Below are 25505 nucleotides of genomic sequence, written 5' to 3'. Positions count from 1 at the left end.
TTTTTATGCATACAGATAAACATCGCTCGGTGGGCTGTCAGGGGCTGCTGGAGGGAGCGGCGAGCCCTTCGCTGAGACAATGTTGACGTTCTGCGAGCGGGACCCCGCGATGGGAAACACCTGCGCGGGGGGGGGGGGGGGGGGGGGGGGGGGCGGAACGCCGCGCCGATTCCGCCATTCCAGAAAGGGTCGGGGCTTCGCCGCGTACGCCAGGCGCTGAAAGGTGGAAGCGGCGAGGAATTCGGCTGCAGTTATGACTCATTTGGCGCTCTGTAAACACAAAAAAACTGTGTCTGAATCACCGGAAAGGACATACTATCAGAAATATTTGTGTGTGAGTATTACACTGAAAGATAAGACCATTGTTGTGCGAGGGCAAAATGCTGTTTCACAACACAAACATTGAGTACATTCAGTACCTTCAGTGTTGCATTTCTGTAGTCTTTCTTACACTGATTACCGAGGAGAAGACATGCAACATCTCTAGTTAGTTTGTTTTCTGGACTCTTTAAACTATGTTCTTCAACAGGGGTTTTAAAAGCTTTCATTTCGAAACACTACACCCCGCAAATGCACCTACTAGCCACTCTATAGAATGTGATAGTTTGGTGCAACATACAGCAGTCACGGGCTATTGTCAGACAGCTCTTGTGTGAATCAGCCTAACTATAAATACAACAGCTATTAACTCTGAAGATGTGGTATAGCACCAGCAGACCACACGGCTGACTCATTACACCACAAGCTTCGATCATTAATTATATATGCATATCCATATATTAACCTATATGTATCTATCTATCTATCTATGTATTATTATTATTAGTCCTCCCATGTGCAGTTCAACCCTCTGGTTTGTGAACTGATTTTACAGCGATTGCAAAAAGCAAAAAAAATGGATATTGACTACAGTATATACAATGTAAAAAATCTATACAATCTGCTTAGAACAGGTGTGCACATATTCCCTTAAACTGGCTAACCTAGATATAATTTCAATAATAAATCCTGATAACTTCTACAAAAGATCCAATATGGTAAAGCACGCACACGCATTTCTGCGTGTGATATTATGTGTTTCCAAGAACATCATACGGCACAGATTTACAAATCGTGGCATCCTTAGATAGCGAATCTGGCATGACATCACAAGATGCCCGGACAAGGAAGTCAAGTGAAGCCGAGTCCTTCCTCTGTTCGGGGTCGTTATCTCCCTCCTCATCGCTGGCAGACATTTCCATACCTGCGCTATCCCTCGCGTCTCGCCCATCCACTCCTGTGCTATCGGCGCATTTTCCTCTGCGGTACACATCTGTTGGGCTCTGCATATTAAACCTCATATCTGGAATCCCGTCAGGTACGCCCCATTCTCTGACACGCCAGTAATTTGAAAATCATTTCCTATCAGATGTCTGCAGGTAACGTGCCAAAACTTTTGTGACAGTGTAATAACTGCCCCCCTTTTTTTTTGCATATGTATTTAAATCTAATAGAGGGGGGAACTCTCTCTCTCTCTCTTACATTCTCAACCCCTCTGTCTCTCTTTCTCTATCTCTCTCTCCCTCTCTATCTCACTCTCTGTCTCTCTGCCCCCATCTCTCGCTCTTCTCCTTTTTTCTCTTCCACAAGCAAAATTAATTACTGTATGTTTTATTTTATGAATGTGTCAGGGTGAAATGATGAATAGCTAGTAATATCAAGAGATTATAGACGAAGTGCGAGACAGTAGATTACACAGAGACGACACACACAGCCTCACGTCTGTACCATGCAACCAGCAGAAAGATTAATCTATTGCTTCATATTTGTTATTAACTTACTGGTGGAAGGATCCCAGCCACAATGTCATTACTAGTAGTGAAGGCCATAATGGAAGTGAACTTTAAAAAGGTCTTTATAATTGCAGTCTGAGCCCCTGATAAGATTACACATTGGTTTGTACACTGCTCTCTCATTATGGCCGAGGAAAAGGAGCATTTCATGTGTTATAATGAGCAATGTTGGAATGAAGGTCATCTTAATAGGATTTAACATGGTGCCGATCCAAAGGTAGTGGGCATGAAGCGGCATTCTAATGAGGAAGAGCGTCCACCGGAGTCCCTCATTAATTGCGCGCACGCAGGTATTTTTGAGGGAGCACCCAACCCACAACACCGTTATTGCAATTTCGCCTCCGTGATTATGTTTTTTTTCTTTTCTTTTCTTTCTCCCCTTTGTGTGTTGATGGCTCTCTCATTGTAGCCCCGGCTTCAATTTGAGATGCATGTGTGCACACACACGCAGAGCAGGAGGACGCCCGCCATTATCTTATTTCAGCCCCACTTCCCCGGCCGGGGCTGTTTATTAGACACTGCCGTTTATTTATTGCTCGTTTCTGGGCGGGGGGGGGGGGGGGGGGGGGACGTTGGAGCCGGCGAGAAAAAGGGATGAATATTGCGCATCACACGCATCGGCGCAAACCGTCTGAGAGATTGTGGCGGGGTGGGGGGGTGGGGGGGGTTGTGAGTTTCCTCGTACCTTATTGCTCATCCGCCATCTCCGCGGCCTCCCTCCACCACGGCCTGCACTCACAGGACCAGCTGTGCTCATGTCACGCACACTGTACACCGGGCTGGGGACCCTCACTGCTGATCAGTTATGAGCCTTAGCGTAGTTTGGCACTTTTACATATCATCCACTCATGCTGCTGGGTGATTCTACTGAACCTATTCCGGAAGTTGATGTTCATTTATGCCACTCGAGGTTACCACAGCAACCTCGGGGATCCGAACACGTGACCTTGTGGTTGCAGGTCCAGTTACCTGACTGCTGCACTACACTGTTGCCAGCTATCGGTAGTGTCGTACATTACACAGGTGGGGTTCTTACATGAGAAATATGGAGGGCATTGAGAGCCATGGCAAATGGTGAGAGAGGTTTTCCCCGCTGAATCCCACCAAGCCTCAGCTGACGCCTTTTCCCGCTCTTCCTCCCGCTGCCCAGTGGGAGGAAGAGGAGGAGGAGGAGATGAATGGGTTGACAAATGGCTCATGGCGACCATCTGTGGAGGCACGGTGGCCTTCCCCCTGCAGTAGTAATCAGATTAGCCCTGACGTTGATGAAAACCAGAGCCAGCGTCCGTGATGCATGCCCCCCGACTCGCTCCCCGACCCCAGGGATGACCCAGCGAGGCTCTGCTCAGCGCTGGCGATGTGTGCAAGGATCAGGGGCTGTTTTAAAATGGCTGAAATATAACAGTCGTTACAATATCACGGTATATATTTTGCTGTCGCGATGGTATTTCACCCCCATAAATTGAATCGCAGTATTGTTGTTATTCATATGTTGGTGTATTTATTTCTTTGATCGCTGGCTCGCTTGCTTGGAGGTAATTGTGATTTTTGCAGTGCAGTGGGCACAGGCAAAGTGCTTAACATTCAGACTCCAAATAAAACTGGTAATTTCTGTTATATGTGCTGGTCTGCACAGTTCTCTGGTCAATTAAGCTAATGTCTGCAGGGGTCCATCAAAATCAGAGAAAGAGGGGCAAAAAGGTTTAGTCTCATTTTCAAATAATTGCTTTGCTGTTTTTTGAGTAGTCACTGTCTGCGTGTTTTGTTTTTTTGTTTTTTTCCTGAATCTTGTGGCAGCACATCCGTAAAAAAAATTTTTTTTAAAATCACATCTAACACAGAACAGTTGAGTGGTTTCTATGTGCTGGTGGAATGTGGAGGAGTCGAGCTCAGTGTATCTCACACTTAAGGACATCAATCGAAGGGCCCCTTGGCCTCTAGTCCTCTCCTCCTGTTCCTCTCTCTCTCTCTCTCTCTCGCTTTCTCTCTCTCCATTTTTCTTTCTTTTTTTCTCTTTTTCTCTCTCAGCAGAGCAATTTATCCTTTCTGGGACCTACTGGAAGTTATGGCAGTTCTCTTAAGATTGCAAGAAATATTTTTTTACCAGGAGTTGCTGTCACACAGGGGGTACGCATAGAACATGGGGTCAAAGGTAATGTCTCTTTTCATCATTTTCCGAACAGGAACAAGACCATGATTCATAGTCCGGCCCCCACCGCCAAATCTGGAAAGCACTGCCTTAATAGTTAAAGAACGAGATGAAACGAGTTGAGTTATGAGGAGGACAATATAATGTTCCACAGAGTGTGTTTATCAGCTCTATTCCCCTGTTGAATTAACAGAAAAGCACACCACATTTTTAACCCCTCCACCGTCGCTAGGGTGGAAAAGGGAGGGAGTGCGTACCCAACAACAGGCGTTTCCACGGCTCCCGTTTGACTGACGCTGAAATAAGAAACCCCGAGAAGGTGAAGTCTTCAACATCTGCTCATGAAGATTCACAGGCCGCATTAAAGCGTGAGGTTTTAAAGGTGATAAAAGGGAAGGCAGCGAGTATAATTCTGCAGATAAGCGAGCCGCCCGCTGTCCGGAGGCTATATCCCTTTTATTGCGTCTGGCAGCAAATTAAGGCGAGCAGAGAGGGGAAAAAAAAAAAGACTGAAAATTAAACCCCAGGCAAAAGACCGGATTCCGCTCTTGCCTCGCCCGCTTCCGGAACACTGACATTATTCTTTGATTTTTAGATTAGATCTTCTGATGATGATGAACCATAAAAAAAGATATAGACTAATAAAATCCAAAAAGGCGGGAGTTCATAAAGGGACCTGGGGCCGTTTAGAGTTTGGCGCATGCCTCCCATGTTTTTCTCTCCATTGATTTTTAAAGATGATTACCTTTTTTATTTATAGGGAAACAATTGGATTTGAGCATAAATTTATTGGGACGCTTTTGTGGGCTAGAGCTCAGCCTGGGCCTGTCGGGTCCCATTAAAACTGTTTGTCAGCCAAAGTGGCCGGACCTGCAGCCAAAGCCATGCAGTGTATACATGCCTCTGCTGGAAACTAATCGAAAGAATCCAATAACACAAATACGGCAGTCCCAGCCTGTGTCTTTCCAGCAATAGTGTATGACGTTAATTTTCAGGCCTCTTCAACAATAAGCACCGGTATGAGAATTGCAGGCAGGTAATTTCAAACCCCAACCAGAGCCCCCACCCCCCTGAAAAACAAGGCTTCGCGAGCCAATTGGATTACGTTTTTGCGGTCATATGTCATGACTTTGACAGTGTGACTAGGCTTCTCGTCGAAACGAAACCTAGCCACTTGGGGGGGGGGGTGGGGGTGAAAATAATTCCCTTTCTTCTCAGCGATTCATGAAAACTATCCACGCCCCCCCCCTCCTCGAGATGAAGCGAGCGCAGTTCTGGAGAGGAGAATCGTGGGACAGAGTGGGACGGGGAAGAGGCTCACCCCTCCGTCGCCGCGTTCGCGCCTCTCCTTCTCGCCGAGGTGCGGAGCGCGCTCAGAGCATCAGCGAAAACGCGGCCCGACCTCGCCACTTTAGGCAGGCCCTCTGATGTGACAAGCGGCGTGTGATCTTGAGAGGAGGGAGAAAAAAAATCTGATGCGTACGGGAAATAATCAGGGCAAAGCAGCCGACGTTCAGAGGAATGCTAATATTTTCCGAGCGGTTAAAAAAACAACGCGCACGTACACAAAAACAACCCCCTGACAAAACTCTCCCCGGATGCATTTGCATAAAACATTAAGCCGAACAAAATGATTACACCTGACAAGCCGGGTTGGAAGGAGAACATCGCCAGTGGCAGGCAGTTACTTGTAGATTGTACAATCATTTCCTCGTCAAGCAACTGTTTCATGACCAGCTTTGTATGCACTGTCATTGCGCTGCAGAATGATTAATCTCTGCCTTTTGTTTTGTTTTGTTGTACCCTTCTCTCCTTCCCCAAATCCAGTATCTTGCCCTTAAATTAAGTTACCCTGTTCCTTGCAGATAGGGCACTGGTGATGGATATGCCCAAATTGATGCTAGGCATACAATTTCGCGAACAGTCTGCAAAATTGTGCTTTTGCAATTTAACATTGTGTTGCAAAAACGGTGTCTGGTAATGCAATTAACATGCACACGTACCCCACCCCCACCAGCTCCGTAATATTGTTTGCTGGGCATAATCATCTTATTCACACTCTGTCGCGACGTTAATATACGACTCGGTCCCTGAGATAAAAGTGTATTATTTCAAGAAATATTAAAAGAATAACTTAAACATGTGTGTCATGGAGAAGAGCGTCAGCTTGAGAATCAAAACAGTAATATCCTTCCATTCTGTTTAAGCACTGCTGAAAAATTCAGAATGTTGAACACTTCTCTGAAGGATAGCTCACAGATAAAATTTAAAAAAAAGATTATTGGATACTTTCCCTTTTTTTTTTTCCTCGACAGCTCTCAATATGGTAATATATCTTTTTTTTTTTTTGTTGAATATTTGCAGGCAGAAATTTAAGAAATGAGCGCTGATAAGAAGTGACAGCAGCAGAGGCAGGACTGATCTTTAGCATGACAGGCGGTGTCAGAAAGACCCCGGTGACGCTGTCACGCTGACGAACTTTTCAAAAGAACAATGCAGAGACGTACGCTTATTGAAGTGAAGCTGCGAGGCTCATATTTAATGTTGTTTCCCCGGTTTTAAAATGGAGGCATTAATTATGTATCCCACCTCTCCCGCACACTCATGGCAGTAATCTTCATTTCTGTGTACATTTGTCGACACGTACCGTGTCTTTCATTCAAGTGAATGAAAGAAAATGTTTGGTAAATAATGAGTAAAATGTGCCATGAAAGGTTACATTCAAATGTCTTAATTGATGTTTTTAGATATATCATAGTGCGGTTAATACTGACCAAAAAACAAAAAAAACAAAAAAAAACACTGAATTAAAATATAATTTGAATTAGATATAATAAATTATGTTTGTGTCAAATGAACAAGGGTGAGTGTTTATGTTCTTAATAATTGTTTCAATTTAGAGACCACAGACAAACATATTATTCCTATACTAATTCCTATAGATGTTAAATGCAAGCAGTGTTCCCTGTGTAAGAAAAGAGTGACTTGCCAACCCTGACAGTTAGTGTGGCTCGTTGTTTTGATACTACCCTACCTTTTTGTTGCAAATCATTGTCTCTTTGTTGAAGTGAAAGTTATTTAATTTTACAGCACTCAAAACTCAGTTATTTAATTGTGCACTTTCAATGCTCAGAGATATTATTCAGTGACATGAAATGCTTGTATATTAGTCAGAAAAAAAGAACAAAGAAAGTGATGAGCAAGAGAAGTTCTCTTTAGTGTAAATATCACACAGTGTCACAATGAACCGGAACGCACAGTCCCTGTCAGGATTCAACACAATCCCAAACTGGAAGTCGAGGTTACATCCTAATATTCATCTAAAACCCCAGACTTAACCTTAAAAATGCAGGTGTCAGTTTTGCATCCTGTCCTATCATAGATATTTTCCCCCTTTAATCTTCCTTGTACTTTTATTAGAAGAGTGACCCTTGACCCCGCAGTGACTGTTAGGATCTGATTACCATTACTGCAAAGATGAAACAGCTGGGGTATTGTTTGTAATCTGCCAGCTGTGTCTATTTTCATAACCTGTTTTCCTTTTGAACGAGTACACCTCCCTGCAAAGGCAACGAGGCTAAAAAGTGAGATATATTTCAGCGTTTGGTGAACTCTTCCCCTATGGCCTGATGCATGTCTGTCGAGCTGGGGAAGAGAGAGCTCTGTAATCACCTAATCCAAACACGCCAGTTGGAATCTCATTACTGGATGTAGCCGTTCCAGTTTATCATTATCTGGTTTCAATCAATCCCGTTGCATTTTACAGGGTCTCGGAAATCGGATACTTTTGTCTACCTTTTTGAGTGAACTTGCTGAGATCCCCGCAGTTTCTGAAGAGAAAGTCTGTCCGTCCTGCTGCATTTTCACAGCCTTTAAGGGTTGAGCTTTTTCAGCGTCATTTAATAATCAAAAACAAATTTGCCTTTTTTTTTTTTTGGTCTGACAAACCTCTTATTTTCTTTTCGTCGCGTATGAGCGATGGAGCAGTCGGAGACACCCTGCCCTCGCCCGAAAATAACGGGGGCCGGCGGGGGCCCGGCGGGGGCCTGGCGGGGGCCCGGCGGCATGAACTTGGCCCGTCCCCACTGAGGTAGAGGGACATTAAAACGAAACCTGACCAGGGCCCTGGAATCCATAAGGTGTACTTCTCTTTTTTTTTTTTGGGGGGGGGGGGGGCAAAGAAGAAAAAATGCGGGTCAGGGAAAGGTGAGCAAAAACAGAAGCACCCTGGGTGAACCGTCTCAGGAATCCCAGATTAAAAACTCCAGAAGTTTGAGTCGGAGATAATCACAGGATCTGGAATTCACAATAACAAACTGGCCATATATCTACCTGTCACCGGTCTTCCTCCGAGGGGGGGCCGAAAGGTCACCCAAATGGCTGCATTCCATCAGCCGCTTTTTTTTTTTTTTCCTGCAGAGGTACACATGAAGTGGCCGGGGGTTCAAATGCGAGCTCAGAAAAAAGTAATCGTGCTTTCTTCTTCTTCTTCTTTTTTTCGTCTTCACAAAATTTGAAAATTGACGTGAAAGTTTTTCGGTTGTGATTGTTTTTACTTGCGAACGGCGATCATGGCTGTTCAAACGTTTTTTTCGTGGATGTGAGTAGCCGAGTGGCTGTGCCGGGCTGAACAGAGACTGCAGAGAGGAGGACTCGCAGGGCCAGATGCCGCGTGATTTACATAGTTCTCAGCGCACGGAGTATTTTAGTCTAGTCAGACTGGTCTCATGGGAGCGCATGTTTGAAGAGGTGTAGCATTGTGGTACTTTGTGATTTATGTACACGGAAAATCTTTTCATCCGATGCTTGACAGTTTCATTATTTATTTGTGTTTGTTTAGAATATTTGCTCAGTTTGGGTAGGTACAGTAAGCTCTTATGTAAATATCTACCATTGCCACAATACCGTATATTCTCACTCTGTATGTTTTTCTTGTTTATCAGATCTCCAGTTTGCACTGCATAATATATATTTTTTATTTATGTTGTTTTTATTCAGCTTATTTGTACCTCTGTGCCACAGAATAGTGGCACTATAGTATGTTCTGCTAAAAATGATTCACACAATAAAGTGATGTGTTAATAAAGTAAATTATTTGGAACAAGCAAAGAACAGAGCTTTGTGAAGTGATGTGTCGATTAAGTAACTTTGATTTAGTAACTGATGTGTTGATTAAGTAACTTCTTTGCAACAAGCAAAGTTACTTAATCGACACATCGCTTCACATCATTTTCCGCTTCTTTTGAAGAATTCCATACTCTACTGCTTTACTTTACAAAACTGCAGCATTATACTTAAGGTGTTTGCACCCACTGGTTAGTTCACTAAGCCAGAACTTGCATTCTTCGACACCAGGGGCATGAGAGCAAATGTGTTTTGTTTTTAGAACGTGTGCCTTTCAGTGCTGCAGAATACTTACTGCTTGGTTAACCCTTGGCAAAAATGGAACGCGGTCACTGCCCGCTGCTGCATTGTGGGTCCTCTAATCTTTCCTTTAGTACCACATTCATATTCTGCGCTTTCCTAGTCGAAAATCGAATTGCTGTAAAAATCGACTTCCTGTTTAGTCAAAGGAATACATTTTATTCATATTGACAGCAGCCAAACAGGAAACCTATTGCCAGGCATTTAATTATTGAAGACATTGATCGACAAAGTGATTTATTTGCTGTACAGTAGTTCTGCTCGAGGGCCTAATTGAGTCAGGGACTGTATACGGCTTCCATTTGCCTGTTTTGTTTGAATCAAGTATTTACAAGACAGGAGAGAATACAATACTGATATGCAGCCATATAATGACAACATTTAAACATATCCTGGGTATGTATCATTATGAACGCGTGATTTGAAACATTTATTGCCTCAGGATGTAATACACTATGGGGCTTCGGTGTACAGCGAACATCATGTCATGAATTGGAAAGACAATTTCTTAGCACTGGAAACCATCGGAGATGTATTTATTTATTTATTTTTTTCCGTGAGTGACACTTTATTTAATTTCACATTAATGCCTTAGGTTATTGGGTAATTTAGGTATCCATTAAGAAATGAAGAGGCAATCTTAATTTGTAGGGGGAACAACAGTGTGTCTAGCCCTTGATTGCACAGGCTGGTTTTGATAATCACATTCTGTATGGTTGGCTCTGGAGAGTGTGTGAGAATGCACACTTCACTGGGAATGAACACATCAGACTGAGGATGTTCGCAGCCTGTATGAAGGAGTCTTCTGCCAGATGCCCCAGATTTCTATAGCCCCCACTTTCGAGGGGCGTTCTTCTGTTTTTTTTTTTCTTTCTTTCTTTCTTTCTTTCTTTGAAAGAATCCATGCACAATCGACAGTCCACAGAAAATCGTTTTCATCTGTCTTGCGGATTCGGGATGACGAAACTGGGGAAAATTCAAAAAGTCCTTCTTTTTTTTATTACGGAGCACGTTAAATAAAGCTATCGAATCGAAACCCTATCGGTAACGAGCGGTTTGGAATCGGCATTCTCGTGGACTGTATTACAACCGACTTCCCTCACGAGAGTGAAAAATAATCTTGATATCAGTCCCCTGCGAGCCCTGCTATCTCGGATATGTGGCTCTCATTTACCTCAGGCAGATCCTCTCTTCTCATTTCGGTCTGATTCTTACATGGTGTAGAAAATACTGCACCGCATTTGGTAAGGAATGTGAAGCAAGAACCTCTGTCTTATTGAACCGGTGCATTTTCATATCAACTCAACAAACAAAAGCTCATGTTTATAATTACCATTATTGAAGCCAATTACTTTGTTTCCTTTTCTGAGAAAATGGACATCTGATCACCCAGAGGAGCCATGTACCCTCACACTAAAATCCAGACATTTCACACGAATCATTTAATACGCTGTCTTTGATACCAGATTACTGCATCGAATATTCCTTGACTTTCACAAGCTTATCTGGGTGTCTGCCCTCCCTGCGATGTTGAGGTATTTTGAAGAGTAGCAAAGTTAGTGTCAAGTTGCACCATGTTTCGGGCATGGCCACGAGCACCCGCCTCTGTCTCGTTGGAAAGGCCGGCCCAGGGAACACTAAATTAACTCCGAAACGTAATTATTAGTTTTATGACTAGACAACCCTTCCAACCCCACCTTCTGCAGCACATGTGCAAAAAACGTTGAATGTCGGAAGCGCTCGGCTAGCCTCTGGCATCTCAAAATGGGTGGGGGGTGGGGGTGGGAAAAAAGTTGTCATGGAAATGAGGGCCTTTTGCTCTGCTGCTATTTCGATGATCTCATGGGGGCTGGGGCTGGTCTTGTAGACCGGAAGACTAAGGCTCCAGGTTGGGATCCAGGCACAGTTTTAGATGGGGGGGCGGATAGGGGGAGGGGGGAGGGGGGGAATGGAAGGAATTATGAGATAGAGGTAGGCAGAATAAAAGCTCCCCCCCCCCACCCACCGGTGGGATTGGAGATCAGGACGCAGCAGGAAGAGGGGGCTCCATCTTAGCTGATAAAGCTGATGGAACGGAACAGGGCATTAGGAAAAACGGAGCTCCTGGCAAGGCCACAGCGAGCGAGGCCGCGCGCACGCGGGGGGGCGCGGGGAGAGGGGGTGGGGGGCGTACAGAGCCCGCCGCGCGGAGGTGAGACCCCGCATTAACCTCAGCTGCAGGCCGGAGCGGGCCGCTGTGAGCCCGCTGGCTGTTTCTGCTCCATATTTGTTTCGGGATCTGATGCAGCGGTATCGTCTTTCCCCCCCGGCCCTCGGGCACCGCGCGGGTGAAGCACAGCGCCGATCTGGCTCCTCTCCAGCTTACCTGCAGCTCTGCAGTCCGTGGAAGGAGAGACGGAAAGTGATGGAGATGGAGAGATAGAAGGGCTGTGTATAGGTTACATTCTAGACAGATACAATACACAGTAAAGGCAGAAATAAACGAAAGCATGCACTCCCTTTTTGTGTCCGTTTATAGAGAGCAGCATGGCTGGGTGATAGTTTTAAAGCAAAATCTTACATATACCAGTATAAATAGCTCAAAGAAAAGCCTGCATGACTTATTACCTGTATAGATTAAGCTTTTTCCCCCAGAAGTCCAAAATTGGACGTGTTAGTCATTTATGTAATTATAACGAATTGCAAGAACATGATGTTTGTAGTGCTCACCAGACAGTTGTGGAAGCCATCCAGCGGTGCATGGTCAATAGCAGCGTGGTAGCTGTGTTAGTACTTTAGCTGAGAGTGGCCTCCCGTGGGTGCACTCCAGTGGTGTAGTCCACAGACCCTGAGCGTAGGCCTCATGCCGAGCCTGTCTACAGCACACAGTTTATGGATGCAACGCGGAGGGACTGACAAGTCAGTTTGAAGTCCATTGGTTTTTTTTTTCTTTTTCTTTTCTTTTTTTTTGCTTAGAATGCACAAGTGGGGAATAAGCCTGCTTCCTACTGCAAACTGCCCTGAGACTCCGGGGTTAGAGAGGAAACATACCGCAAGAATTTTGGCTCGGTCTTCCATGTTTTTTTTTTTTTTTTTTTTGGTACCTAAATGTGGGCATCGGGGAAATCTGGCTCCCGCGGGATCGTAACCCCTGAAGCCATCGGTATTTTCGTCCGGGGCTCGAAACAATGACAGTCCGAGGGCTCGGGGGCACTATTTTTAGCGGCCTGTCTTTTGCGAGGAAGAGTCGTTGCGGGCGGAATCCCTGCCTCACACTCCATTTATAGTAGAAGAGGCTACAAAAATAAGCAGCGTGTCCAATTTTTCTTTTTCCAGCTTTGCGCCATTTCCTTTGTCCCCTCCTCCCCCACACACACCCCCCCCCCCCACACACACACACCCCAGTGCCCCCTCCTCTGGTCCTATAGTGCTAATGACTCTTTCAGCTGAATGATGATAGACATGGATTTATTATGTAGGCAGATAAGCCTTGGGATTGTTTTTCCGCAGAGTGTACCTAGACGTACACATTAAACACCGAAGTCCGTGGGGTCCGTCCCGGTGACGGGGAGCCCCGAGGCAAAAAATCTCAGGCCCCAAGTTTTTGCAAAAACAACGCGGGGCCGACGGCGGGCATTCTGGGACCTCAGCTCGCAGCCGAGGCAAACGCAATAACAGCTCTGTTTAAATGCTTCCAACTGTGAGCGAGTCTCACTCGGGCAGCCAATCAGCTCTCAGAGTTAACATCAAAGTGGTTCGGGATTGGACGGCACCCGCACCCGCACCGCACCGGGCCCTTGGGACTGCCAGGGAGCTGGAGAGATGATGCCAGTTTATTAAGATAAATCTGTTAGGATTCGCATGAGGTCATAGATTCCACACGTCCGCCCTCTTGACGAGAGGGCCGGGTTCCAGTGACTGTTCCTGCTCTTTCGGCTGCGGGGGTCTGAAAGCCTCTTTTTGTGGGGCCTTGTTACTGACGCAGCCGGAGAGCATGTGTGATCCTTCAACATCACGGCCTCTTTCCTCAGCCGTGGAACTGCAGATTTGCTTTCTGTATCCTTTTCTGTTTCTTTTTTTTTCCGGACGAAATAGAAATTGGAATAGAAATTCACAATCAAAATCTGTGTGGACTTTTGACGATATATTTATCCCATGCATATTTCACATAAAAGCTCAAATCTTTTTATTGCACAATGATATCATGTACTGTGATAATGAAAGGGTGCCACCCATAAGGCCCTCCTCCCTACATGTTTCACATAGAATTCCAACACACCACACACTTTAATATAATTCCATAGCAGTATGTTTCGGTCTGTCTACCTGTCTAAATTCCCCACAGAGCAGGGTGAACTGTAGCCCATTCTGCCGAGACTACTGTTGGTAGCATCCTGTTACCAAAGGGCCATCAAATATCCACCTTTCAGTGCTGCGGATATACTTTTGTGTGTGGTTTTAATAAAAAAAACTGCACACAAACACGCCTCCGCACACGCACTCACGCACACACACGCACACACACACACACAGGGCTGTGTGTGATTGGTGGTGCGGCAGGTAGCTGAGGTTGAAGGTTCTTCTGGAATTTGTAAGGAAGCACACGCCGATAACACCCGCACCTGTGCTGCGTTTGGCACAAGGCTGTCAGCCCATCAGCGGATGCGCTCAGGATCCTGGGATACATTCTCCCCTCCAAGTGGATTTATCCTGCCGTGTGTTCCTCAAAGATCACGAGACACATCTCAGAGTGTGCGCTCTCACCCAAGAGAAAAAGAGAGAGGGCTCCCCTTCTCCTTCAGCTCTACCAAGTCCCAGAAATATATTTTTAACCAAGAATAAAAATACCTAACAGTATGAAAAGTGGCAGAAAGGGAAATCAGAGTACACTCTGAGCACTAAATCCGACAGTTGCATCTTTTTTTTACGCACGCAGAGCACAAACATTAATGAGGTCGGAGTGAATAATGCCGAACCCGCTCTCTCCCAGCTGGGCCTGATACCACATGCTGGGCTGTTGGCTGTGTATCTGGTAAATATTATTTGCGGCGCTGGCTGGCGGTACCCTGAAAAGCAAGAGCGCGCTCCTCAGATGAGCGTAATGCACACCAGAAGGCCGGCGTTCGCTCATTGTCCGGTGCATTAACCTCAATCAGCTCGGAGGGAGCGTCCCCAACGCCGGGAACGCGGCACGGGGGGGAAAGGCGTCCTCCACATGTTCCGAATTCTTTGGCACTCCCGGATGATTCAGTGCTGATTGGCTCCTCTTTATGGTGTGTACTCTGATACTCGCAGGGCCAGAATTATAAATGTCTTTAAGGTCTTCCCCCCCCCCCCTCCTCCTCCCTCTTCCCTCCTCTTCTTCTTTTTCTCTTCCCTCGCTCCTGACCTTTTCGTGGTCATCACATCTGAATCACTTCCATTCACTCTCGCCTAGGCCCCGCTCCAGACTCCCCCTCCCAGGGGAGCTCCCGCACTGGCATTTTTTGGAAAAGTTAGAAGGTGTTAATGGCCCCCTGTTTTAATAAACCATAAATTTCTCCTTTGGACTAATGTGTGTGCGGTTGGGGTGAGTCAGAAATCTCCTTCTGCAGATCAGCGTCATGGCTGGACTTTGTAAAGTGCAAGGCAAAATGTTTTTTTAAATCTTTTTTATATTCTGTACAGTATCAAAAATGGTGGAGTAGAATTGTAACAAAATGGTATGGCATATAATTCAGGGTTGCACTTGTATATTGATGTATATTTCTGCAGCATAGCTAGGAAAATCATGTTTGTAATACTGTATGATTTTTTTTTTGTACCATATAATACGCAAGTTTATATCATTAAAATTAATAATGAAAACCATACACCACCAACAACAACAATAATAATAATAATAATAATGATTATTATTATTATTATTATTATTATTATTATTATTAGAAGTGCATTGCTAATACTAATACCCATGAGCCCACTTCATAGATGCCATTCAAAACCAAACATCTTTCAGTAACGAGGCCTCTGGAGGTCACATGTCTCCACAACTTCCTGCACATCTTCCGCACACTTGCCTTCTATTGTCATTGCCGATGACAGGTAAGTTGCTCGGAGATGAAATGCAGTGTCACACGGCAGATGAGACTGCCCCGTCCAATTTTAGCAACATGCATATTTATTGAGATGTAACCCTCGCCGAGCGAGAGCCTTAATTTAGGCTAGCGGCGATGTTATTAATAATTATGTTCCCCCATGGCTTGGAGAGGGATGAGGGAAATGTCAGGAAGGATGCCATGCTTTATTACAGCTGGGGGAATGACTGTACCTACGGTTGAGCATGCACAAGTTCATTCGGGTTCACCCCGGGGAATTCCTTTCGAAAAATTTCTGCAAGGTCAGGCTGTTCGCCGCGTCGCTCCGTGTGACGAGATCTCAGGCTTTACAGCCAGCCCTGGGAGAGGCTCTAGCCATGTTGGACAACCGGCTGATTGACTTTCATGGACTCTGGTCTGGATGGGTAACTATAGGCAGCAGCTCAGTCTGCCGCAGGTTTGCTAAAAGACAATGCAGAAGGTGAGCTGAGTCATTCAGTCCCTTTTTTCTGTGATCTTCAATGCCTTTTTTCCCGCTGCTGTGTGTTTTTTTTCCTCTGTTTCCTTGGCCGGAGTCACTGGCATTGGTCACAATTCTGTTATTCAGCTGGATTCCCACCAAAGGTGATGATCCTTGGCTTGTGGGTACAAACACACAGAGACACACCTGGGATGTGAACCCAGGTCCTTTCGGTCTCAAACTGAGCATCCTCCCCACCGTATTTTGTTCTAGCCCAGAAGTCCTTCCTGAGGGAGCTACCCTTTCTTGCCCAGGCTCCGCTAGCAAAAGCAGACAGACTTCCTGCCGGTTCAGCCAGGAAAGATCACAAGTCAGAGTTTTTTTTTTTTTTAAATTTTATTCTAAGCTGCAAAATAGTCATTTCTGCCACGAGTCCTGTCCTGTCCCTCAGCTGTTTAATCTGATTGTGTGGGAGATCAAATGCTATCGCTGTTTCCTCATAGAATTCCACAAACATACGAGAGCTCACCGAATAATTCAATGCATCAAAATGCCGCATTCGTAGGACGTCTTAAAATGCATTAGCATATCCTTGCATTAGGGCGTCATTCAATACCCCGCTGGCTTATGTTTTCTATCAAGCGCATTGAAATAAGAAGCCAACTCCATTACGAGAGGCCACTCGATACTCTGGCACTGCCTTATCCCTCTGTTTTTTTTTCTCCGTCTCTAATCTATCTATCTCTCCATCTATCTGTTCGAGGCTCGCCACATTACTCTGCCGAGGTATCGTTTAACAGAAAAAGATTTAATGTGACTCCCCTGCCGCATTTCCCTCTCTCAGCCGCCCAACGCTAACAGCATGAGAGAATAATTAAAGTCAAAAGTTTTATGAAAAGCAGTGCTCCCTGACCCACGCCCCTTCCTAAGTACTTTTACCCTACCTTGAACGTTTTGTAAAATTCAAATGACCCCTTTCTGAGGTTAACTAATAGCGGAGACGTTTGTGAAAGATGCTTCCCGAAATTTAATGTATTGAAAAATGTGTTTCCTGGCTTCGTCATACATCACATAACCTCTCTTGTCCACTAGCTAATGAAGCTCTTCCAAAAAAATTAAGGGAGTGAGAGAGGGGGGGAGAGAGAGAGAGAGAGAGAGAAAGAATGGGGGGGAAGTGGGAGCTTTGGCAGCGTTTTTGGGGGGGGGTTATTTTGCAGCGGGACCCACAAAAATAGCTCCCGAAGATAGCGTGGCTCCACCTGCGCGTGGCGACCGTAATTAAGAAAAAGCGAAAACAGACGATCCCGTGACGGGCAGGGGGCTCGGGGAACATCCGATGCAGCTGGACCCGGCCGTTTCCACGCGGACCCCGCTCAAGGACTTCCTCAGAGGAGTGCGGGAGAGGCGCGGGGCGAGCGTCGGGCTGCCCCTCCGCAGACGGGACGCGGGGGCAGACCCGCCTTCCTCTCCGCTCCTCTGTTGTTCATCGGGAAGGGGGGGGGGGGGAAGCGTTCGAAAATAGTGGGCCCCTCAGGGCCCGGATTAAATCCTCACCTTAACCGATCCATTAACCTCAGATTTCAAAATCAGCGCTAATAGTGAATTATTCACGGGCGGAATTTACAGCCAGGTTAGCCTGTAATTTGTGACCGTCGGGCGAGTTTTTATGTGCTTCTATTATCGTTTACAGTGCTGTTAAAGGTCATTCAGCTTCACCGCGGTGTGTGATCGCTGCAGTCTCACAGTTCACCAAATTTGCAAAGATTGAGATCTAGATAATTATCCATTTTGTTTCTCAAGATGTCTGTATCTCGCTACGTACGCTTATAGAACATCTCATACCGTAGAATCCCGGCTCCTGGACAGAACGTGTGCTCTGCTCTCTTTTGAACAGATCCCGGAGCTCGCGGTGTTCTCTTTCAAAACCAGATGTCTCCTTAAAACACGCTAAGTATCTGCAGATGTGTTTGAGTATTAGGCCAATAACAGCCATGTTTATTAAAGGAGTGACAATCTTATAAACAAGGGCGCATGTCCATATACCTTGCCTCGGTGTCGCCAAGCTCACCCTGAATAACTCCACCTGGTTCTGTGCACGTGCGTGTGTCTGTGTCTGTGTCCGTGCGCATGTGTGTGTTTGTATGTGTGTGTGTGTATGTGTGCGCACGCTTTATATACCCTGGGTATGAGCAGACACAGACTGTGTGAATGTGCTATATTCAATTAATTGGTGTGTGTTCTTCTAGCTATGTCGATTACTCCCTTGCAAAATATGATTTAGCTGCTTGCTGCAAGGTTAGAACGTTGCTTGAATTTTTTTTCACATTTCAGACTTAAAGTTATGGTTCATCATGTCATCCTGGCTAATCACCACTTCATGTCAACTGTGACAGGAAGGCATAATTGCTTGAATGAGTGAATTGTTCACCTATTTCCCCATACCTGTATGTTCAGCGTATTTATTTTTATTAAAACTCCATTCACCAGATTCACAGTGCTGACAGATTTTCTTCCCAGGTATTTGATGCTGTGAAAACATTTATGACACTGTTCACAGAGTGGAGATAACACATGCATCTGTGAGCATTCTCAACTAATCAAACAGAAAAAAACAAACAAGAGCTGTTAAAATAATATGGGCTCCTTCAGCCTTAAGAGGACATTGATTTGGAACTGAGCCTGCACTTCTACCTAACTAAACTGATATACTAGAACATAATAGTAAAACATAATATCTGCATTGCCCTTTGTATATATAGATTTGAGAGCCTTTTAATATCTGTGTTTTTTTTAAACAAATAAAACATGCAAATGGATAACTAGAATAAACTCCAAGCTTTTGTCCTACTTTCTGGCAGGGTTGCTGGAAAAATACAATATCTTTGTCAGCACTTAAGGTCTATATAATTTTACCTCAGGATATCCCTTTCCTGAGAGGAAATATTGCTCTTCATTTATTTTGTTCCTCTTTCTGTTTCTTTCGGTAACACCCCATTACACAATTGCACAGTTAGTTCAGATTAATTTAATTATGAAATTAAGTAAAGTTAAGGGTTTTTTATTGCTAATTTTGAGAGAATTGTATACTGTTGGAGCCATAGGAAACAACTAATTCAGCAATAAAATGATTCTCAGTAATGTGGGTTGATACCTCAGAGAGAAATGCAGTTGATTGACATGCCCTGTTACTCATCGAGTGTAATTGTTGCATTGCGACAAAGTAGCATTCTCAAATATGGGGATTGCTTGGATGTGTGGTGAATAAATATTGGAAAAATACTTTGAAGCCAAAATTACAACATTTAATCTAATGTAAGCTCGCGAGTGCTAAGGTTTGAGCTTCTTTATTTCCTGGTGTGAGCACTTAGAAGCCTTGAATCTTTTATGGATCTCAATGAGAAGGACTGCCTGCAACCAGTGGAGATTTACCATCTACCAAAGCAAGGCTCCAGCAGCTATTTCTCACACAAGGTAGCACGAGCTGTTAAAGAACCCCCTATGGCAACATGATTCTAGCACCAAGGTGAGAGCGCACATTTGACAGGGCAGTATTGAGCTGTGGCAAGAACACAGCTGTTTGTTTGATTCGTATGCCCAAACCTGGCTGCCATGCCAAACAACAGAAGTTTGATAGTGGAAAGAAATAGCCAGGTGGTTTGGTTAGCACAGTAGGTGACTTTGCTAAGTTCTGAAGTTATATTCCGTACTTTGAAACCTGCGAGCAAGCTGGCACATTTGATACAACAAATTCTGATAACCACAGCCATGTCCTGAGGTGTGACGTGTACTGTAGTACTCATCCCCAATTTCAGAGCTCGCATCAGCTCCAGTTCCAAATCATATAACATGACACATGCAGCCTTGCGGTGCACTTGCTCGCATTTTCAAAAAGCTTGCTGTTTGTTCTGCGTTAAACCAAAAGCACAAACTTTGCTGGATATGCAGGAAAAAGTTGAGCCTTGACCAAGATGCGGCAGTCTCCTTGGTGCTGTTATTGTAGCAACTAATGATGTCACTGAACTCATTATTTCTGAATGCTACCGCACACGAGCAGAACAGTGGGTCTCATTTGAATTTTGGATACGGCGGTATGTGCCTGAGCTACAGGGGCGAGCTGAGTGGGCAGGAGACCAGCCTCAGACTGAACGATGGACAGGCCCCGCCTCCTGAGGGACAGGCCCCACCTCCACAGGTGCTCAGCCATTGGGAACTCTCCACTTCCAGGCCAATGTGACATTGAGGCCCTAATTATGCATGCAGGACACGATTGCCCAGCACTCCCAAGTGACAGTAGTTGGTCACCAGGTTGCAGTTGTGTTGGTGAGAGTATATTATTATTATTATTATTAGTAGTAGTAGTAGTAGTAGTAGTAGTAGTAATAATTGGAAAATATGTAAAATATTAAATGTAATTTTGATATCAGAATGAATAATAATGTGACATCACTTGAAAAGCTAAAATCGTCTAATGATATGAGCTATTTATAGATCAGCTATTAACACTATAATTACACCATAATTCCAAAAATTCAAATGTGTAGTGCCAGAATAGTTGCACACGTGAAAATTAATGTGCATTTAGTTTTTTTCTTAATTCAGTTTGCAGTTTGCTATTGATTTAGGAACTGTTTTCCAAACAAATTTCTAAGCCCACTCCAGTAGTGTAGTGAGGTCATTCTAAAATAAATTTTGTGGTTAGAATAATTTGTTTATGAGCTGTATGGTGCACAAGCATGGAGAGATGCAAAGCTTGTGTAGGTGTATCAACTGTTCTGAGAATGTCTGGAACATACCTACATTGAAATACTGAGGGTATTTATTTTTACAGTATGTGCTCCTGTAACGTGTTCTTTGATACCGTAGTCTCAAGAAGAACTTTAAGAAGACAAGAGTTCAACAACACAGCTGGAATTAGCACTCAGCAATAGCTCAAACAGCTAGTCCAAGTTCAAGAGGCTGGTGTGTTTACTGTTTCAGTCAGATGGAACCTGCTGTAGGCTGTCAATCGCTGGCTGAGAAACTGCTGTTGTTGTCTGTAAGACCTGACCTCTGCCACCATAGGGAAGACATTGTGATATGGCACCAGGTTAATCTGGGAAGGTTTTTTGGTTTGGTTTATGTTGGCCTTGAAGAGAGATTAAACAGTTGTATGTTCTTGTATGTTGTATGCTCCTGTATGTTCCAGGAAATGCATACATTTTTACACAACGTGTTGTACTAGATTTGAATAAAGTGAATAATATTCCCTATAGTAAGATATTATTCAAAGTAAAATTTTTAACAGCTGTATATAGTATGTTTTGAATGTATTTTTTTTTTTGATTGTCCGACATGTCTCTACTAGTGATGCCCAAATAGCTTGCTTTATTCCATTCTATAATCCAAATACAGCCATTTCACAAACCCCAGCTCTCAGTTTTCTATACATGTCACATTTTCCTCAAATAATCGCAACTGATAATAATCTTCATGGTATCATTTTCTTGAAATCCATTTCCAGAGTGAATGTTTAATGGAATGTAGGAAAGAACTCCTTCAAACATAATGTTTGGGGCCTTACAGCAGTTCAGTTCCACAAAGAATAACATTGATTGGCCAAGTGATGGTAGCTGTACTATTTCAGCCGATTGTTCCGTTCTGAATCCCATCAGGTTTTCCGAATCCTCTGGGATTTTAAAAATCAGGCATACTGTAGGTAAATCATAAAGGCTTTCATGTTTCACATGCAGCTGATGTGATTGGGGTCCTCTGTGTCAAGCACTGGAGAGTTTACAGGGTTGCGGGCTGACTCATGCACCTTTTTATCATAGAGCTGCGTAATACTATGTAAGTCCTCTCAGCTTTTGAAGCAATCAAAAGGAGACCCAAAGCAATGCTGCGTTCTGAAATATGAAACATGCGGCTGACATACTTTCATTTGAGATTGCTGTTAGTGATTAATATATGAGCATAAATTCACAATGGAAGACTGTTATAAAAACATTGTGAAATGTATGACATAAACATAGCCATGTGTAAAATGCATTCATTATAAACAATAGATATTCGATATACGAGATAGTAATTAAAATAAATTAGATATAAGAATTCATATTTTACATTTGAAGAAGACGAAGAAGGTGACAATGAAGAAAAAGAAGACAGAAGAAGGTGAAGAAGACAATGAAAAAGAAGGAGATGATGAAGAAGAAAGGGTACACCACTGTGACCAAAAGCATTGGAGTGGATAAATGTTGAAACATTCCCAGTGCTGAGGCGCTGAGTGCAGTGCAGATGAAAGACCCAGGCTTTTCCGCCTTTTAGGAGGATTTCCTATCATTGATATTAAACCTGATGAGAGCGATCCGGCATTCCGAACGCTGTATCCTGAGGACAGATTTCCTGTATCATCTAACGCTGGACGGACGTGCTGCATGTGCTCCGCACTCTTCCCTTCCTCTCTGATGAATGCTCTCGCTCGCGCTCTTCCATCTGCCGCTCGCTCCCTGCGAAATCAATACCAGATCCATTTGCCGTATCGCGGCCATATCTCGGATCCAGATTGGTAATGATGCTATGATAAGCCCGGGTAAATTATGCAGAGGAGATTTTAGCGTGATCGATAGAGCTGGCGTACATTTTGTGCGTTATTCGCGAGGTAGTCTCTCCAGGCAGTCTACGGTATGTGTTTGAAACTGTCGGTGGGCCGTTTGCCTGATTTCACTCCAGTCTTTCTAGAAAATGAAGAAGGCCTTCAATTACTGTATATCTGTTATGATTCCTGTGATTTCATCTCAAAGGTCTAGATAGGTCTTGGTATTGCACCATGTGTAAACAACAGTTTAATTTGTTGGTGCATGTAGATGACCAACCAAAACTGGTTTCATATTGTTTCTCACCATGGGATTTCTCCAAAACTCAAATGCACATCCTGCTCATTGAACTGTTTATAGATAAAATTTCAGGGTGCCTTTGTAGGAAGCTTTGATAAGAGTGTCTGAGGAAATAAAGTTTTAAAAAGTATTTACAATAAATAAAATAAACCCTTATGTGGGCCACACACTTTCATGTATTAGAGTTTTTTATCAAGATGCTCATGCATGTTTGTGTGTCTGGAGAAAATACCTGTAAGATAAAGCTTGTTTGGATGGGTCTAACCTGCACTGGAAGCTGGAGGACCAGGAGAGCTATGACATCACTGCACTAATGGCCTGCAAACAGAAGCCCAAATTACTGGCATCACCGTGGGGAGATTTTAGCCGGGTCTTCGGTGTTATGAGCTGCGCTGGCAAACACCACTTAAGCCCAAGGTTGTGCTTCCTAAACAAGTATTTAATCCCCCTCATTAAAGATATATGAACCTGGAAATCAATGCGGGCTCTGGGTTAGAGCCTCGGCTTCCTTAAAGCAGTCCTAATGGTTACATGCTGTTGAACATTACACAGTCCTCCCCCGTCTGTGTATCCATTACACTTGCAAACACCACACATATTTTGTAAGGTAGGCTGGAGGGTGTTAAAGCAGATGTGTTCTACAGGTGTAACAGAGCCTCACATTAAATTGATGGACGGTGAAGATTTAAAGACAGTTTTCATTAGGCATTATGCTACCTTGTCCATTGGGAGCACAGATGCTCTGGCTTGCAGTTGTGCCTTTATGTGATTTAATCCTCATAGGTCCCATGGCTTCCCCACTGCACTTCACTTGTTGCAGTCTTGAGCTTCTTGTTTAACCTCTGCATGGTCTGTTGGAAAGTCCGTTGAAAGCTTTTTTTTTTTCTTTCTTTTTTTTCCTAGGCCATAGCTGATTTTCCTCGTCTGTGTTTTCCTTGGGGAGTTCCTGGCTACAGTCAACCATGATTACCTGGCTTTGGCACAAAATAAGGCTTAAAACATATGTCCGAATTTGGTTCTAAATTTAATCAAGTAATCTGATGTGTATGATATGTCGCACGTAGGAGGTGCATATGAATACCTTTAACTTGTGTCACATGTTTTCAGTGTTCTCTCCCATAAAGCACCACTGGACTGTCATTACTGTTTAACAGTAATGGAGGGCGAGGGGCGATGGAGGGGCGACATAGCTCAGGAGGTAAGACCGATTGTCTGGCAGTCGGAGGGTTGCCGGTTCAAACCCCGCCCTGGGCATGTCGAAGTGTCCTTGAGCAAGACACCTAACTCCTAACCCCTAACTGCTCTGGCGAATGAGAGGCATCAATTGTAAAGCGCTTTGGATAAAAGCGCTATATAAATGCAGTCCATTTACCACAGTCTCAGCTTTTTGAATGGATGTTTCTTTTTGCTCGTCCTGAAAGGCACAAGAACCACATACGGCGTGTTCACCTTGGCAGTCCTTGGCCTGACGTCTTTGTTCGTTCCCCTGCTCTGTTTTGGTCATTGTGCTTCCAAGATAGGAAAACCTGCAGATATCCTCCATTGTGGTCGTGCTGCTTGTCGATAAGGCTGCCCTGGTTCCTTTTCTTTCTCATCATATCGGATCCCATTGTGTTCAGTCTCGTTTTCCTGTTCAACATGAGAAGATCCCCCCGCCTTTTCCTACACGATAGTGCATGAAACAAGAAGGCTAACAAAGTTAAAACCTTACCCAGGCCACCCTATTTTTGCCAGTGGAATCCACTAGGATGTACTTTGCTCAAGGGTAAAAAGCACAGAGGCTTGAACCCCTCACTCTTAGGTCTGGAGTCCATTGCTCCAGCTGTAATCGGTAATCGTTTCGGGTCAAAGTTTTTATTTGGTTCATTCGAGGCGATATGTTGAACAAAGGGTGTGGGGCCATTCCAAGACCGTTGGTAACTATGACTTGTGTTTTTTTTTTTTTTTCAGTGACTAACAGAATTCCGTTTTTATTCCTCAAGATCTGGCCAGTGAATCACGATTAAAGAGGCCATCAAGCTGTCAGCAAACGTGGGCTTGGAGGTGCCACACGGATCCGTTTCACTGTAAACAAGCAGGGGGAACCTCCTAAATAATGGAGCCCGTCCTTTTTATGCGCCTTAAAGAGATTCATCCCCCGCTGCTCCCGCTAGATTTGATTTTTAACTCCAAGCTGAGCCGCTGAACATTACAGGCTCATCTGAAAGGGGTTCTAAAATGAAAATGGAAAGCTTTCCGCTGTTCCCGGGTAATCATTACCTCCGAAGATGGGAAGGCGGCTTCTGGCTCCAAACCATTGTCTGAATGGCGCATTTTATGCTTGGCTGAGCACCTCGACCGATGCGGCCCGCAGACATCTTTGTGGTGCTTTCCATTTTTCTTTCTCTCTCTCTCAAAAAAAAAAAAAATCCCGAAAGGAGTTACACTGATTTTGGGGTCATTTAATGTACGGCTTAACCACAGGTATCAGAGACCAGCAACCCGCCGCTCTCGCAAGGTCAACAGGAGAAACGAGCCGTGCCTAAGAAAAACCAACACAGGATGCCTGCGCGGTCGTCACGGGCTCCGATGGGCTTTTAAGAGACGCTTCTAGAGCGCGTCAGAAGGCCGGGCTCTTCTCCTCACAGAGAAATAAATTGCTTCGCAGAACGGTGCTGATGAAAACGCAGCTCGGAGTAACCCGGGTGAGAGGACCATTTTTCACGATTTGGC

At 44.4% G+C, this 25505-nt stretch overlaps 1 long non-coding RNA gene across 4 annotated transcripts in view; it reads left to right on the top strand.

Annotated features, from left to right (window-relative positions):
- Window positions 1-25505, top strand: part of LOC118222745 — a 95750-nt gene that overhangs the window by 22590 nt on the left and 47655 nt on the right. For 2 of the 4 annotated variants that reach the window (XR_004764325.1, XR_004764318.1), the window contains one exon: window positions 24776-25138. The exons of the other annotated variants lie outside the window; for them this stretch is intronic. This is a non-coding gene — a long non-coding RNA (uncharacterized LOC118222745). Of the gene's footprint in view, window positions 1-24775; window positions 25139-25505 lie in introns of those variants that run through there. 4 annotated transcript variants of the gene reach the window in all.

Source organism: Anguilla anguilla, chromosome 1 (assembly GCF_013347855.1).
Source record: "Anguilla anguilla isolate fAngAng1 chromosome 1, fAngAng1.pri, whole genome shotgun sequence".
Taxonomy (NCBI): Eukaryota; Metazoa; Chordata; class Actinopteri; order Anguilliformes; family Anguillidae; genus Anguilla; species Anguilla anguilla.
This window is presented reverse-complemented; position numbering and strand designations above follow the sequence as displayed.